The sequence below is a fragment of the Biomphalaria glabrata genome, chromosome 11 (genome assembly GCF_947242115.1).
Source record: "Biomphalaria glabrata chromosome 11, xgBioGlab47.1, whole genome shotgun sequence".
NCBI classification, from domain to species: Eukaryota; Metazoa; Mollusca; class Gastropoda; family Planorbidae; genus Biomphalaria; species Biomphalaria glabrata.
The window spans coordinates 1070147-1084386 of record NC_074721.1 but is presented as its reverse complement, the minus strand read 5'-3'; the positions used below and the strand labels follow the sequence as shown (position 1 = coordinate 1084386).

Genomic DNA, 14240 nt, shown 5'->3' with positions numbered 1-14240 from the left:
TTCCGCCAAACTCTCAAAACAAAAAAAAAACTCTCTAAAAGCTCTATGGCTCTGGCCAGACGGTTATCAACTTCCCTTGAAATCATAGACAATTAAAAGTATCGAATTCAGTTGCCTGTAATATTGGATTCTAGTAGCAATAACTTGTTGAATGTCTTTTACTCAGCACTTTGCGTTACTTATATTTCGTATTCGATTCTTTACTTATCAGACATTATCTTATTTCCAATTACAATAATATAATGATAAGATCGCATTTCGTGTATCTATATCCGAACTATGTATTCCCATTTTTTTTTGGGGGGGGGGGGTTGGTTGTAACCATATTGAATTATCAAATTTGTAACAATAAGAAACCACAAACAGACACAACAATTATTATGTTCAAAATAGATGTTCAGCTCCAAACATTTCTTGTATACGTATCATTTTAATTTAATATTCTTTGAAATTCAATTCAATTGTTTTGATATAATGCTCAAGTAGATGTAACCGATAATATCAAAGTAAAGTTGAGTATTCATCTAATCGTCTGGGTGGATAACTATCTGTTGAGGAAAACAGAGACAATAACTTTTGAGATATAATAATAATAATAATAATAATAATAATAATCTTTATTGTCCGTATGGAAATTTGTCTCACAATTTGTGCATTACACCAAACAAAAGACATTATAACTATAAGAAACCAAAGTGTACATTCACACCAGACTCACTCATAATTTACATGTGACAAACTTTATATCAGATTGTTCTTATTTAATGATTTGATTGCCAGGGGAACAAAAGAGTGTTTGTGTCTGTTTGTCTTTGCTATCGGTGTCTTGTATCTCTTTTGTGATGGTAAAATCACAAAATCATGACACAAAGGGTGATTCTTTATTTCGAGGATCTTGTTAGCTTTTTTATAGATGTTTGTCTCAAACAACTGCCCAAATGGGGTTTGTTTTTTGCCAATGATTTTACCAGCAGCGTTTAGGATTATATAAGGTTAATTTTTATTTTTAATGCACTAAGATCTGAAGATAACGAGCTTACCCTCCATTAAAGAAGTTTTTTTAGGCATACTTTGGATGGGGCATAGGGAGAGCATGGCTGAGTAAAGCACCTTAAAGTCTGTAGTGTCAACATCTTCTCTATATCTATCTTCTCTATATATATAATTCTCTTCTTCCCTCAAGAGTTTGCGTGTAGCGAAGTCATACAGTATAACATACAAATTCTATTTCCTACCTAGATCACGCTCAATAGCAAGAATTAACAAATGTTTCAATCTATCTACGAGAATTGTTGAACTAAAGGGATTCTTCATTAGTTTGAAGCGCGAGAAGCTTCTTTCACCAAATTCCAAAATTATCCCGTTTTTTTTAATCGCTCGTAGGATTGGCATTTTCCTTATTGAATGACACCCAAAAATGACAATTTTTGTCTATACATTTCAGGAGATTCGTATGAGTTTTCTGAAGATTTTAATAATTTCCCGATATTTCCAGTACTTTTTCGTATATTTTGCAATTTCAGGAGATTTTCATGAGCTCCTGGTAAATCGACAGGAGGCCGCGGGAAATCTATAAGTAATACAATGGTTTAATTTAATAATTTATACATCTAGAATTAGCGCGGGTCCTATGAAAGTGCGGCGCCCACTGCGGTCACCTAAGGCCGGCCCTGCAAAATAGCGGCGTATGCTACGCCGCCGGTCGACTAGTATGAAATATTAGCTGTTAGTACCTAAGAAAAATAATGATAAGTAATAAGGAAATAAAGCAATGTACTAAATTACATACTGTAATGGAACTATAACTACTAGACTACCACTACCATGGCTTTATTCGACAAGACTGAAGTAGACAGTGAACGAGCACAAACACACCTCAGACGACATTGCTTAACTACTATGGACATACACACACACTGGACATGACCTTCTGACACGCTGGACACACGCAGAAAATAAACACCTCAGTTACACTACACATACTCCATACTTAAAGTGGGCGACATGGTGTTGACCGAAATGAACAGAAATTAAATTGATCTCCCTTGTTTCCCTGTCAGCTTATATCAGGGGTTCTCAACCTGCGGGTAGCGACCCCCCTTGGAGGTAGATTGACGATTTGCCAGGGGTCGCCTAAGACCATCGAAAATAGGGATTGTTATTGTCTACTCTTCTATTGCTGTATTTGTGTGTGGGGAGAGTGGGGGTCACGGCAGAGTGGGGGATTGTAAAAAGGGGTCTCCGAGCATAAAGGGTTGAGAACCGCTGGCTTATATGTTTTACTCATGGAAAGAGTGTAGACTCTAAACCTAACCCGAACCCATAAATTCCCCATTATCACAGAAAAGTTGGTAATTATAGAAAACGTAATTAAAGAAGGGAGATAATTTAGTGCTCTGAAAAAAAAAGTCGTATTCCAATAACAATGGACGACAATACAATATTGAATTACATTTAAAAAAAAAAAATCTATATGTATATGTAAATATAATTTTACTTATCAAAAGCCGTAAACTAATAACCAAAACAGAGTAAATTAAATGACTGAAAAATAATTAAATTTGCTTCACCCAGTACAATGAATTGCACATCCCGGCTCTGCATTCACTACACTAACATATATCTTCTGTGCCAGATATACCGTGCCTTCCACTCTGAGCCTGCTACCCTATGCCTGCCGCTCTGTACCTGCCGCGCTGTACCTGCCACCCTGTGTCTGCTACCCTGTGTCTGCCACACTGTGCCTGCCGCTCTGTTCCTGCTACCCTGTACCTGCCGCTCTGTACCTGCCACCCTTTGTCTGCCACCCTGTGTCTGCCACCCTGTGCCTGCCGCTCTGTACCTGCTACCCTGTGCCTGCCACTCTGTACCTGCTACCGTGTGCCTGCCGCTCTGTACCTGCTACCCTGTGCCTGCCACTCTGTACCTGCTACCGTGTGCCTGCCGCTCTGTACCTGCTACCCTGTACCTGCCACTCTGTACCTGCCACCCTGTGTCTTCCACCCTGCGTCTGCCACCCTGTGTCTGCAACCATGTGCCTGCGGCTCTGTACCTGTCACCCTGTGTCTGCCACTCTGTACCTGACACCCTCTGCCTGCTGACCTGTGCCTGCCGCTCTGTACCTGCCACCCTGTGTCTTCCACTCTGTACCTGCCACCCTGTACCTGCCACTCCGTGCCTGCCTCTCTCTGCCTGTCAATCTAATTGAACATAATTTTAGTATCCAATATGGAACGAGCTATTCTTGGCTCATGAATTCAACTTTTGATAAACATTACAGAAATTAATAGCAATCACTCCGTTTCGACAATGTTAAAATTCAAAAATAATTATCTTGTAATAATACATTTTCTGCACATGAGCGTGCTACGTCAACTTTGAGAGAAAAAAAAAGTTAATCAGGTATTGTGATTATAATTTAATCTTATCAGTTATTACATTGTCTTTGAACTTTGTGCACTTAAGTCAATATTAAAAAGTTAGATTTAAAAAAAAAAAGTTAGCCTCATCTTTTATCACTAAAAGCTGAAGTGCAGTGGATTTCTTAAAGTACTTTTAAGTGTAAAAGTTGGCCACGAGGTAGCAGTACCCTGAAACCCTTATCCTGAAAACAGAGCCATCACTGCATGCATTGTCGAGTAAAATTAAGCTGAAATTAAGTCATTAACAAAGTACAAAAACTGTACTTGGAATTAACATGTCAAGAATTAAAATGTCCGTAAAAAAGCCAAATACAAATACATCTCTAAATTGTCATAGACAGCATTATCTCAATCTCAACCACACCAGACGCTCAATTGTGATTCTCTATTTAATGAAATCACGTTGTTTTTTTCAAATTTATAGAGTTCACATCTTCTCTCAATTAGACTATCAATGCGGAGACAAGATATAAATCTTACCTGGCATTTGGTCGAATGAGTCGATGAAACCTGGACACATTTTGTGGAGCTCGAGCCTAATAAATTGTTGCCTGTTTGGCCCAAGTGTTTTACGGATGACAGTTACCGCCACAGAGATAGTCTGACGTCATGGTGTGTGTCGTCTGCTAGACTGGTAATAAAAAATAGTTTGATTGTTGAGATCAATACTCCATCGTGAGGGAAATATCTAGATCTATATGAAGATATATCTGCTCCCATGAGGGCAGGAATAATGATGTACATAATTTAGTTCTACTTTCGACATTTAATTTTGCTGTATAATAAAATTAACTTCCCTTCGCCTGCCGTCCCAGGTAAGTAAAGTAAAGTTTCCCCTTTCAGACCTTGTGGTCTATAGGGCAGATGATGTAAAGGTCATCTGTTTCTTTGGCCTACGGTTAACGAGGGTGTCATGTGGCCAGCACAACGACCAACCGCCTTTACTTTTCCCCAACTAATGTTATGTCAGGTACCCATTTAGAGCTGGGTGGATTTAGAGGCGCCCAAAGATCTCGAAATTAAAAATCCCAGTCTTTACAATGGTTCAAACCCGGAACCTTCGACTCGGAAGCCAAGCGCTTTGCCGCTCAGCCACCGCGCCTCCCTGTACCAGGTAATAAATGAACATTTTACCGGTTTGTGTAGTTAACAAAGGTGTAATATAGCCAGCACAACGACCAAAGACACTAACTTTCTGCATCGAATGCCATTTTTGTTTCCCTTTAGGGGCGGTTGGCGCCCTAATATTCCGCATTTATAAACTCAGCCTCATCATTGAAACCAAGCAAGTAGATTATCTTTTACCTTTACCTATCCCTTAGTCTGTTTGACCGTTGGGGCACCACGCAAGATTCGCCGACCGTCCTTCTCCATTCATTTCTGTCCTTCGCCCTAGCCAGGACCTCCTTCAATGGCAGGCCCGTTCATTCTTTTATGCAGTCTCCCCATCGCTTTCTCTCTGTCTGCCTCTTCTTCTTTTCCTGGTACTGTTCCGAGTAGATAACAATAATAATAATCTTATTGACTTTTAGAATGAACTTAGATCGAAAAAAATAATAGCTATGTTTGTACTGTTAATTATCTTCTTAATCCTAAATCCCATTGCATTGTTCAGAAGTTGCTTCGGGGGGGAAGGAATAAAACAAATTAAGATGACGTGGCGTTTGGGAAACAGACATGCTTCTCCTTGACATCTTGACATAAATAATATCAGTCTGCCTGCATGCGCGTTATTTATGTTGGTCTTAAGCTTGAGAGCAGTCGATGCGCATCCATTTGTAACGACACTAACGACAATTTGTCCAGACCGTTCAGCGGCAATCTGCCTTGGGGGGGCGCGAGGCCGGCTCAACAACGGGGGACACTGGGCTAGAGGCAATGAGAGAGTGAGCGAGGTGGAGATTGAGAGATTGAGAGAGAGAGAGAGAGAGAGAATTACGTCATTCATTGAGATCATAAGTCATAGATCTGCCCTAAGCACCGTGAAACGCTCACCAGGCTAATTATGAACGAAGTCATTAAAGACTGACTTGAGCAGCGAGGACAGGCTAATTATTAACTAAGCCAGGTACGAGGGGTGCTGTAGGAGTTATGGTCTTTCTTGACTTAAGAATATGCCCTGGACAACAACATCAACAAAGAAAACAAAAAAAAGGTTGAGCCATAGGTGTCCGAGATCGTTGCCCAGAACAATGGTGAAAAAAAAGTTTAAGAAGCTCTCGCCAAAATTTTATTATATAGAACACTTAGAAAATAGTGTGATATTTATGTATCGTAAGGCGTTACTTGAAAAAGTCAACATTTTTTATAAACATAAGTGTTTAAATATTATAGTTTATCTTCATCTGTGCAAGACACCATAGAAAGTTGTTTTTTGTTTAATTTAAATGGTAAAAACGATTAAACTTAAAATGGGTGTAAACATCGCCTAAATTTAATAATAATAATAATAATAATCTTTATTATCCATAAGGAAATTTGTCTTACAATTTGTGCATTACACCAAACAAAAAACATTATAACTATAAGAAACCAAAGTGTACATTCACACCAGACTCACTCATAATTTACATGTGACAAAGTTTGTACCAGATTGTTCTTATTTAATGATTTGATTGCCAGGGGAACAAAAGAGTGTTTGTGTCTGTTTGTCTTTGCCATCGGTGTCTTGTATCTCTTTTGTGATGGTAAAATCACAAAATCCTGACACAAATGGTGATTCTTTATTTCAAGGATCTTGTTAGCTTTTTTATTGATGTTTGTCTCAAACAACTGCCCAAATGGGGTTTGTTTTTTGCCAATGATTTTGCCAGCAGCATTGAGGATTCTATTAAGTTTATTCCTATTTTTAATGCTCAGATTGCCATACCAGGTAGTGATATTGAAACTTAAAATATTGCAGATGTGAGCGTGATAAAACATAACCAAGGCCTTTTCGCTAACATTAAACGAGGACAGTTTTCTTAGTAGTCGTAATCTTTGCTGCCCTTTTTTGCTGATATAATCAGTATTTGCAGTAAAATTTAGTTTATTGTCTAGGATAGTACCAAGGTATTTAAAGGTTTGCACAATTTCAATAGTCTCTCCAGCTACAGAAACAATATCATTTTCCTTCTTGTCCCTACGAAAATCGATTATCATTTCTTTGTTGTTTTTTTTACATTTAATTAATAATAAAAAATTATCTTTACAGTATTCTTCAATGTGTTCTAATTCTTTGAAATACTCATTTACGTCTGAGCTCTCTGAGAGCAGGGCAAGAAGAGCCGCATCATCAGCGAATTTTGTGAAGGAGCAATAAGAACTATCGGATTGAAAATCATTGATGTACAAAATGAACCACAATGGCGATGTCACAGCCCCCTGGGGCGCCCCTGTGTTAACTATGCGTTCATTAGATATAACATTGTTTACCCTAACCCTCTGAGCTCTCTGGGTCAAAAATTCATTAGCCCATAGTATTATGTATGGACTAATCTGCAACGCTTTCATCTTTTCAATGAGTAAATGAAGTTGTATAGTGTTAAAAGCTGATGAGAAATCAATAAAGAACAATCTTACATAAGTGTTCGGTAAGTCCAGATGTTTGTAGACACAGTTTAAAATATATTTACCCTTTTGGTAAGCAAATTGTAAAGGGTCTAACTTATTACAAAGATGCAAAACGTCTGCATAGACAAGAAGGCTGATCAAAGAACAAGCAAAAAAAAAAAGTACTTAAAAACAATGAAAAACTTATATAAGGGAAAGAACCGCACACTTAGTAACGTGTCCCTCTAAATACTGCAATATTTATTTACCTTTTTGTATAAACATTGTTTATTTATTACCACTAATTAATTAAATAATTTTAGAAATAAATAATTTTATGTTGTCATTAACAATAAATAACTGTAGAAAGTTTCAACTTGATCCGAGAATGGGAAGTGGAAAAACTGACGTGTACTAGATTTGTACCAGACAGAGCGAGCTGTAATAAGACTTACACTGACACACCAGAAACTGCCTGTCTCAAATCGTGTCTAGTTAACTTTGACTACAATAACTTTATAAACAAACTGTGAAACTAAAACTGAAACTGAAAGTCTCGAACACAATTATTTTTAAAAGGAGAGAAAGAATTTCCACCACGCTCATGTTGACAACTTTACAACAGGTGGTGAAGGCACGGTGGAGGCACTGCCACGTTCCAGGACTTGGGGTTGAAAAGGTTAAAAGCTCACTAGTCTTTTTTTTTCCTTGTAGGTTCTTACTTTTATTTGTATCGACTCACAGAAAGCAGAATTCAACATGTTCTGATAAAAAAAAAACAATAATAGAAAGGGGGTACACTTATTAAAGAATTAAAATTATAAAATAAATTATGGCTTTTCTTTAGCGCTACTTTCATGCTTATAGCATGCTCAGAGCAGCGCTACTTTCATGCTTATAGCATGCTCAGAGCAGCGCTACTTTCATGCTTATAGCATGCTCAGAGCAGCGCTACTTTCATGCTTATAGCATGCTCAGAGCAGCGCCACTTTCGTGCTTATAGCATGCTCAGAGCAGCGCCACTTTCGTGCTTATAGCATGCTCAGAGCAGCGCCACTTTCATGCTTATAGCACGCTCAGAGCAGCGCCACTTTCGTGCTTATAGCATGCTCAGAGCAGCGCCACTTTCATGCTTATAGCATGCTCAGAGCAGCGCCACTTTCATGCTTATAGCATGCTCAGAGCAGCGCCACTTTCGTGCTTATAGCACGCTCAGAGCAGCGCCACTTTCGTGCTTATAGCACGCTCAGAGCAGCGCCACTTTCGTGCTTATAGCATATAGTGCTCAGGGCAGCGCCACTTTCGTGCTTATAGCATGCTCAGAGCAGCGCTACTTTCATGCTTATAGCATGCTCAGAGCAGCGCTACTTTCATGCTTATAGCATGCTCAGAGCAGCGCCACTTTCATGCTTATAGCATGCTCAGAGCAGCGCCACTTTCGTGCTTATAGCATGCTCAGAGCAGCGCCACTTTCGTGCTTATAGCATGCTCAGAGCAGCGCCACTTTCGTGCTTATAGCATGCTCAGAGCAGCGCCACTTTCGTGCTTATAGCATGCTCAGAGCAGCGCCACTTTCGTGCTTATAGCATGCTCAGAGCAGCGCCACTTTCGTGCTTATAGCACGCTCAGAGCAGCGCCACTTTCGTGCTTATAGCATGCTCAGAGCAGCGCCACTTTCGTGCTTATAGCATGCTCAGGGCAGCGCCACTTTCGTGCTTATAGCATGCTCAGAGCAGCGCCACTTTCATGCTTATAGCATGCTCAGGGCAGCGCCACTTTCATGCTTATAGCATGCTCAGAGCAGCGCCACTTTCATGCTTATAGCATGCTCAGACCAGCGCTACTTTCGTGCTTATAGCATGCTCAGAGAAGCGCTACTTTCGTGCTTATAGCATGCTCAGAGCAGCGCTACTTTCGTGCTTATAGCATGCTCAGAGCAGCGCTACTTTCATGCTTATAGCATGCTCAGACCAGCGCTACTTTCATGCTTATAGCATGCTCAGAGCACTTTAGAAAATAGTGTGATATTTATGTATCTATCGTAAGCGTTGCTTGAAAAAGTCGGGTGTCGAACCTCGAGCCCCCTTCATAGGTAGCCAAGCCGAGCCAAGTTCTAGCGCACTTAGCCTCTCGACCACGCTTCCCACAAATTGTTTGTGTCTAGCTCACCTTTCATACTTTTAGCATGTTCAGTGTGCTCTGGTCTTATCACCTGTGTGGGCAAGGTGGGGGAACAAGATATCTGGGTGAAGTTTTCCGTGCTCCCTTTAGGCGCTCAGCAAAAACAACTCTGCTCGAGTCGGGATTCGAACTCGACCCCCCCCTTCCTTTGCTATGTAGCCTAGTGGTTATTTTATCCTATAAATTACAGACGTTACTTCTAAAGAGAAGATAATTAAGTTCTACGCGTTTCGTGTGTCAATCTGGCTATGCATGTTAATAAGTGATTCTGGTAAGTCGTTATTACTCCTGGCTGATTCAAGCAACCCATTCCATGCTCTAATGCAGGGGTTCTCAACCTGTGGGTCGCGACCCCCTTGGGGATCGATTGACGATTTGCCTAGGGTCGCCAAAGACCATCGAAAAAATGGATTGTATTTTTTCTGTTCTTCTATTGCTGTGTGTGTGTGGGGGGGGGGCAGTCGCGGCAGAGTTGGGGATTGTAAAAAGGGGTCGCCGAGCTTAAAAGGTTGAGAACCACTGTCTAATGGGACAAGGACTTTAAAAATTAGAAGATTTGCATTAAAATCTTCTCCATTTTTGAATGCGTTTTTGACACTCGTATTTCAACAGATTGAAAGCTTGTAAAAAAAGAAGGCTTATTTCAATCCCCGCCAGGGCAATGGACTCGTTCCTTGGGCACCCCAACGGGGGCTCTTTTTTTGTTCCCTGTTGGCCTGATCGTCTCCTCTAACGACCGTTTCCGGCAGATTGTTACGTTAAGGCTGAGAAACATTGACCAAGTTAATGAAATTCTAAGTTTAAAGAGCAATGGTTATTATGCATAAACATAAAAACCCAAAAATTTTTCTTATCTCCCTCGCTTTTTCCGTTGTATTATACATCTACTGACTTACTAGACTTATACGTTTTGTTTTGATTTTAAAACTGCTTAGTAGGTATTCAACCAAATGAAATAAAATAGAAAGAAAAAAAGGCTTTTCTTAGAGGAACAGCTCCACATTTACAGCCATATATCTCAATGCTGTACGATTTATTTTCCCTTTATAACATCAAACAAAAAATAGTTATTAAGACTAATTAACTAATTGGTAATTTTTTTTTATCGGTATATGTTTTGTTAGGAACAAGGAATATGTGTGAAAGGTTCCAACATGATCCTAGAATAAGAAGTGGGAGAAAAAAAACGTGTTTAAAATTTGTGACGGACAGACAGACAGACAGACCCTAACCCCTAACTTTCTAAAATAAAAGAGAAATACAGTGCCCTGCACAGTACCACAGTTTACATATTCCCTTATTTCTCTCTCTCTCTCTCTCTCTCTCTCTCTCTCTCTCTATCTTTCTCTCTCTCTCTCTCTCTCTCTCTATCTTTCTCTCTCTCTCTAATTCCACTCTTCAAAATTTTAGTTTCCTACACATTTCTAGTACAAAGTCTTACTATGAAAAAAAAAATCACAACACAACCTCGTAGTTTCTGTTTAATAGAGATATATATTTTTCAAAGTCATTGGTTACTTTTGCTAACCCTACCCCTACCCTACACCCAACAACAACGATCAGTTTGACAGTAGGCGAGTAGAGCCTTGCTTGTGAAAAGATAGACTAGACAATAATGATTCCTCAGCTCTGAGAATGTACAAAACTCTGGAGGTCTTTGCTGATTGGCTGTGACTTACAACAAGGGAGAATAACTCACAACTTTTTCTACTATAAACTCAAGGAAAGGGTGAAACGTGAACAATAAAAACTCAAGGCTGAGGGCGGGGGGATGATGAAAGCTGACGGGGCGGTTAAGGGTGTTAAAATATACGCCAAAAAAAAAATGAAGTCAAAGAAAAGACAATAAAGTATGTTTTGTGTATAGTCTCCCCTGTTTCACTTGCAAGACTTAGGTTCTTTGAACCAAAAGCAGGAACTCGATTTTATTGCGCTCTGTTTCCAACGATGCGTCTTTGATTGAAATATTAATGTTATAGCCCCTCTGGACATGCCTAGCATTCAATCATTCGACAGTTAAGGACAGTTAAAAGTCGACTTCATTTGAGGAATTTCACAATAGTAACAAATTTGTTATGAAATAAAGGAAAGAATTCTTTTTTTTTTTTTCCACCGGATTTTATGTCAGGGGCATGGAACACATTTATGGTAAGGATGTTTACTTTTAAATATTAAATATTAAATTAAATTAATAGAAGCATATTTATTTGTTCAAATTATTACAGCTGTTAATAGGAGTATTGTTTTTAAAGTTTATTATTTTTATCTATATTTTTTTTTTTAAATTATTGTCGTTTCGTTGTTTCTACTGTTGCTGTAACATGCATATTTGCCAAAATACAAAAATCTATATATTGTTATGACTTTGCCATGCGCACCGCGATCCAAGATAGTGCAGAAGGAAAGGTGCGCACTGTCTGTGACTAAACAAGTCGGATGTTGACATGAGAGAGAGAACGATTTCGGCCCAAGGAGACAGCCAATATGGAGATGCTGTGCTCGAGGCAGATGCCACTTTGTATTTGTCATGTCTCCGTGTAAATAAACGTCTATGTCTCGTTGAGTTGCCTCCCTTCAGTTATTACAATATACACCGTAATTAAAGAATTGCGTTATGCATTGCACTTGAAACCAACTTTAAGTCTGTATTATTGCTAATAAATCCATTGGAGATTTTCATAAATGGCTGTATAGGCCGAATTAGAAAGCTGCGTGGAGTATCCGGTGTACAAAATGAAAGAAGTGCTGATGAGATATGGATCTTAACTCTTTCTCTCCTAACTGACGTTACAAACGTTGATTCCACCTGAATGTGGTAAATAATTACGGAGAGAAAGAGTTAAAAAGTTACACTATGGCCTATGCTTCGCTTTCCAACACTTCAGATTCAAATTTCTAACCTCTTCCATTTTGTAACTTTTATTTAGGGCCTACTTGGCGATTTCGAAGGTTAATTAGGCGTCCTTGATATTTAGTTTATTATGAGAATCTTCAGTACTTCTAACAGAACATCTTGAACGAATTCTTATTAAAGCTACTCTCTAGATTTACCGTTCTTTAGCGTCTAAAACAGAAAACATGAAAACATGACAGACCACTTTGTGTAACGCTATCTAGTGCTGGATTTACTTATTATTAAAGCCCCTCCCTCTTTTTATATTCCCTTAAAACAATGTTCCTGTGATATTTTCAATCTTTTTGAGGACAAAGCAAAAAAAAAAATAATAAATTCCCTGGCGTTGATTATAACATACGCGTATTCAGTGAGTGTATTCATAAGGGGTCCCATATCTAAGTTTTTACTCGTTATTAAGTCTAAATCTGGTCCTGGCAACATTAACGATATCAGTTCATTATTCGTGGTATTTGTTATTGTGCGGACTTTAAAGTTTCTAAACAATTAATATATTGAACATTTTTAATTACAAAACAAAAAGTACGTAGCGACAGTTCTTACTATAATAAAATTTTTTTACTCTACCATTAAATGTGCCTAGACTGGTAAGGCACCTAGATCTACATTTCAATTCGTTAAAAAAAAATAAGATCAACAGACTTTAGAGGTCATACTGGAGTAAAACATAAGATAAGTACCCTACTAAAGTACCTTTCCGGACCTTGCGATCAATATGGCAGATGTTGCAGGCTTAAAGGTCTTTTTTTTTCTATCTCTGACGGTTAGAGAGGGAGTTAGGTGGCCAGCACAAACGCCTTTACTTCCTAAACTAATGTTGGGTCGTGGAATCAATCAGAGTTGGGTGGATTCAGAGCGTCCTGAGAAATCAAGAAACTCAAAATCCGAACCTAAAAAACACTAGGTTTGTAAGCCAAGAGGTCTACCACGCAACCATATAGGTAGATAGATAGATAGATAGATAGATAGACAGACAGACAGACAGGCAGGCAGGCAGGCAGGCAGGCAGACAGACAGACAGACAGACAGACAGACAGACAGACAGACATCTTATAAGTCTGGTTTAAAAGAGACTAATTTAAATATCTTCAGCTCCTTTCCTTTTATTTCTAATCCTGTTTTTCTGGCTCTTTTACTGTCGAAAACAAAATTGTGTGTCTATCTTTCTGTACTGCTGTCCGTCATTCCACGTGAGTTTCTCTCCCCCCCCCACCCCACCCCCTTTCTACCATTTCACTCATTCATTCTTAACTTTAATGGCATCCTGCACGTGACGCTCACGTGATTGACATGCCCAGCCAATGATATGTCCGCTTGAGAGACGTCCGTGTGCGCATGTCCACTATGGAATACTTTCGGTGTCAAGTTTCAGCAACGAGGCCCCGGAATATGTATTACCGGGGGCGTATTAGGCAGATAACTAGATATACTGGCTTAGGAGGTGTAATGACAGTAGAAAACAAAATGGTGGGATAGAATGGAAAATTCGTTTTTACTTTCTCTTCTAGATTCCCACTGGTACTTTTATTTGGTTGTCATTTTTTTTTATCTCGGTTGACAGATTTTTACCAGTTTCATTGTTCACATCTTGAAAGATAGACAAGAAAAACATTTTTAAAAATACTTCAAAAGTAAAAGGCAATACATCCTTTATACAACTAATAGAGCGATTATTTTGCTCTTAAAAACAAATGAATATTATAAAGAATAAAAAAAAAGTAAAGTTCCTCCTTTCAGACCTTGTGGGCTATTGGGCAGATGATGTAAAGATCATCTGTTTCTATGGCCTACGGTTAACAAGGGTGTCATGTGGCCAGCACAAAGACCAACCAAATTTACTTTTCCACTACTAATGCCAGGTACCCATTAGAGCTGGGTGGACTCAGAGGCGCCCAAAATTAAAAAAATCCCAGTCTTCACCAGGATTCGAACCGCGGACCACGGTTCGGAAGCCAAGCGCTTTACCGCTAAACCACCGCGCATCCTGAATGTTATATTTCAAGAAAAATGAAGCATTTTTACCCCAGAGAGGAGGCTACGTTGACAGTGTGGTCGTGTGGTATGCGTTCTCGGCTGTCGTCTCAAAGGTTCCAGGTTTGAACCCTGCCCGCTCGATCCTCACTCGTCCTGCGGAAAGATTGAGCTAGGATGTAATAATGTTCCCATTCGTAAGAAACATTCGAAATGTGAAT

At 39.2% G+C, this 14240-nt stretch overlaps 1 long non-coding RNA gene across 1 annotated transcript; it reads right to left on the bottom strand.

Annotated features, from left to right (window-relative positions):
• Nucleotides 1-470: 470 nt before the first annotated feature.
• LOC129929005 (uncharacterized) lies at nt 471-4896 on the bottom strand. The gene is made up of 3 exons (XR_008780446.1): nt 4728-4896; nt 3903-4053; nt 471-548 (listed from the first exon to the last, which is right to left on the bottom strand). It is a non-coding gene; the product is annotated as an uncharacterized LOC129929005 (long non-coding RNA).
• Nucleotides 4897-14240: the final 9344 nt, after the last annotated feature.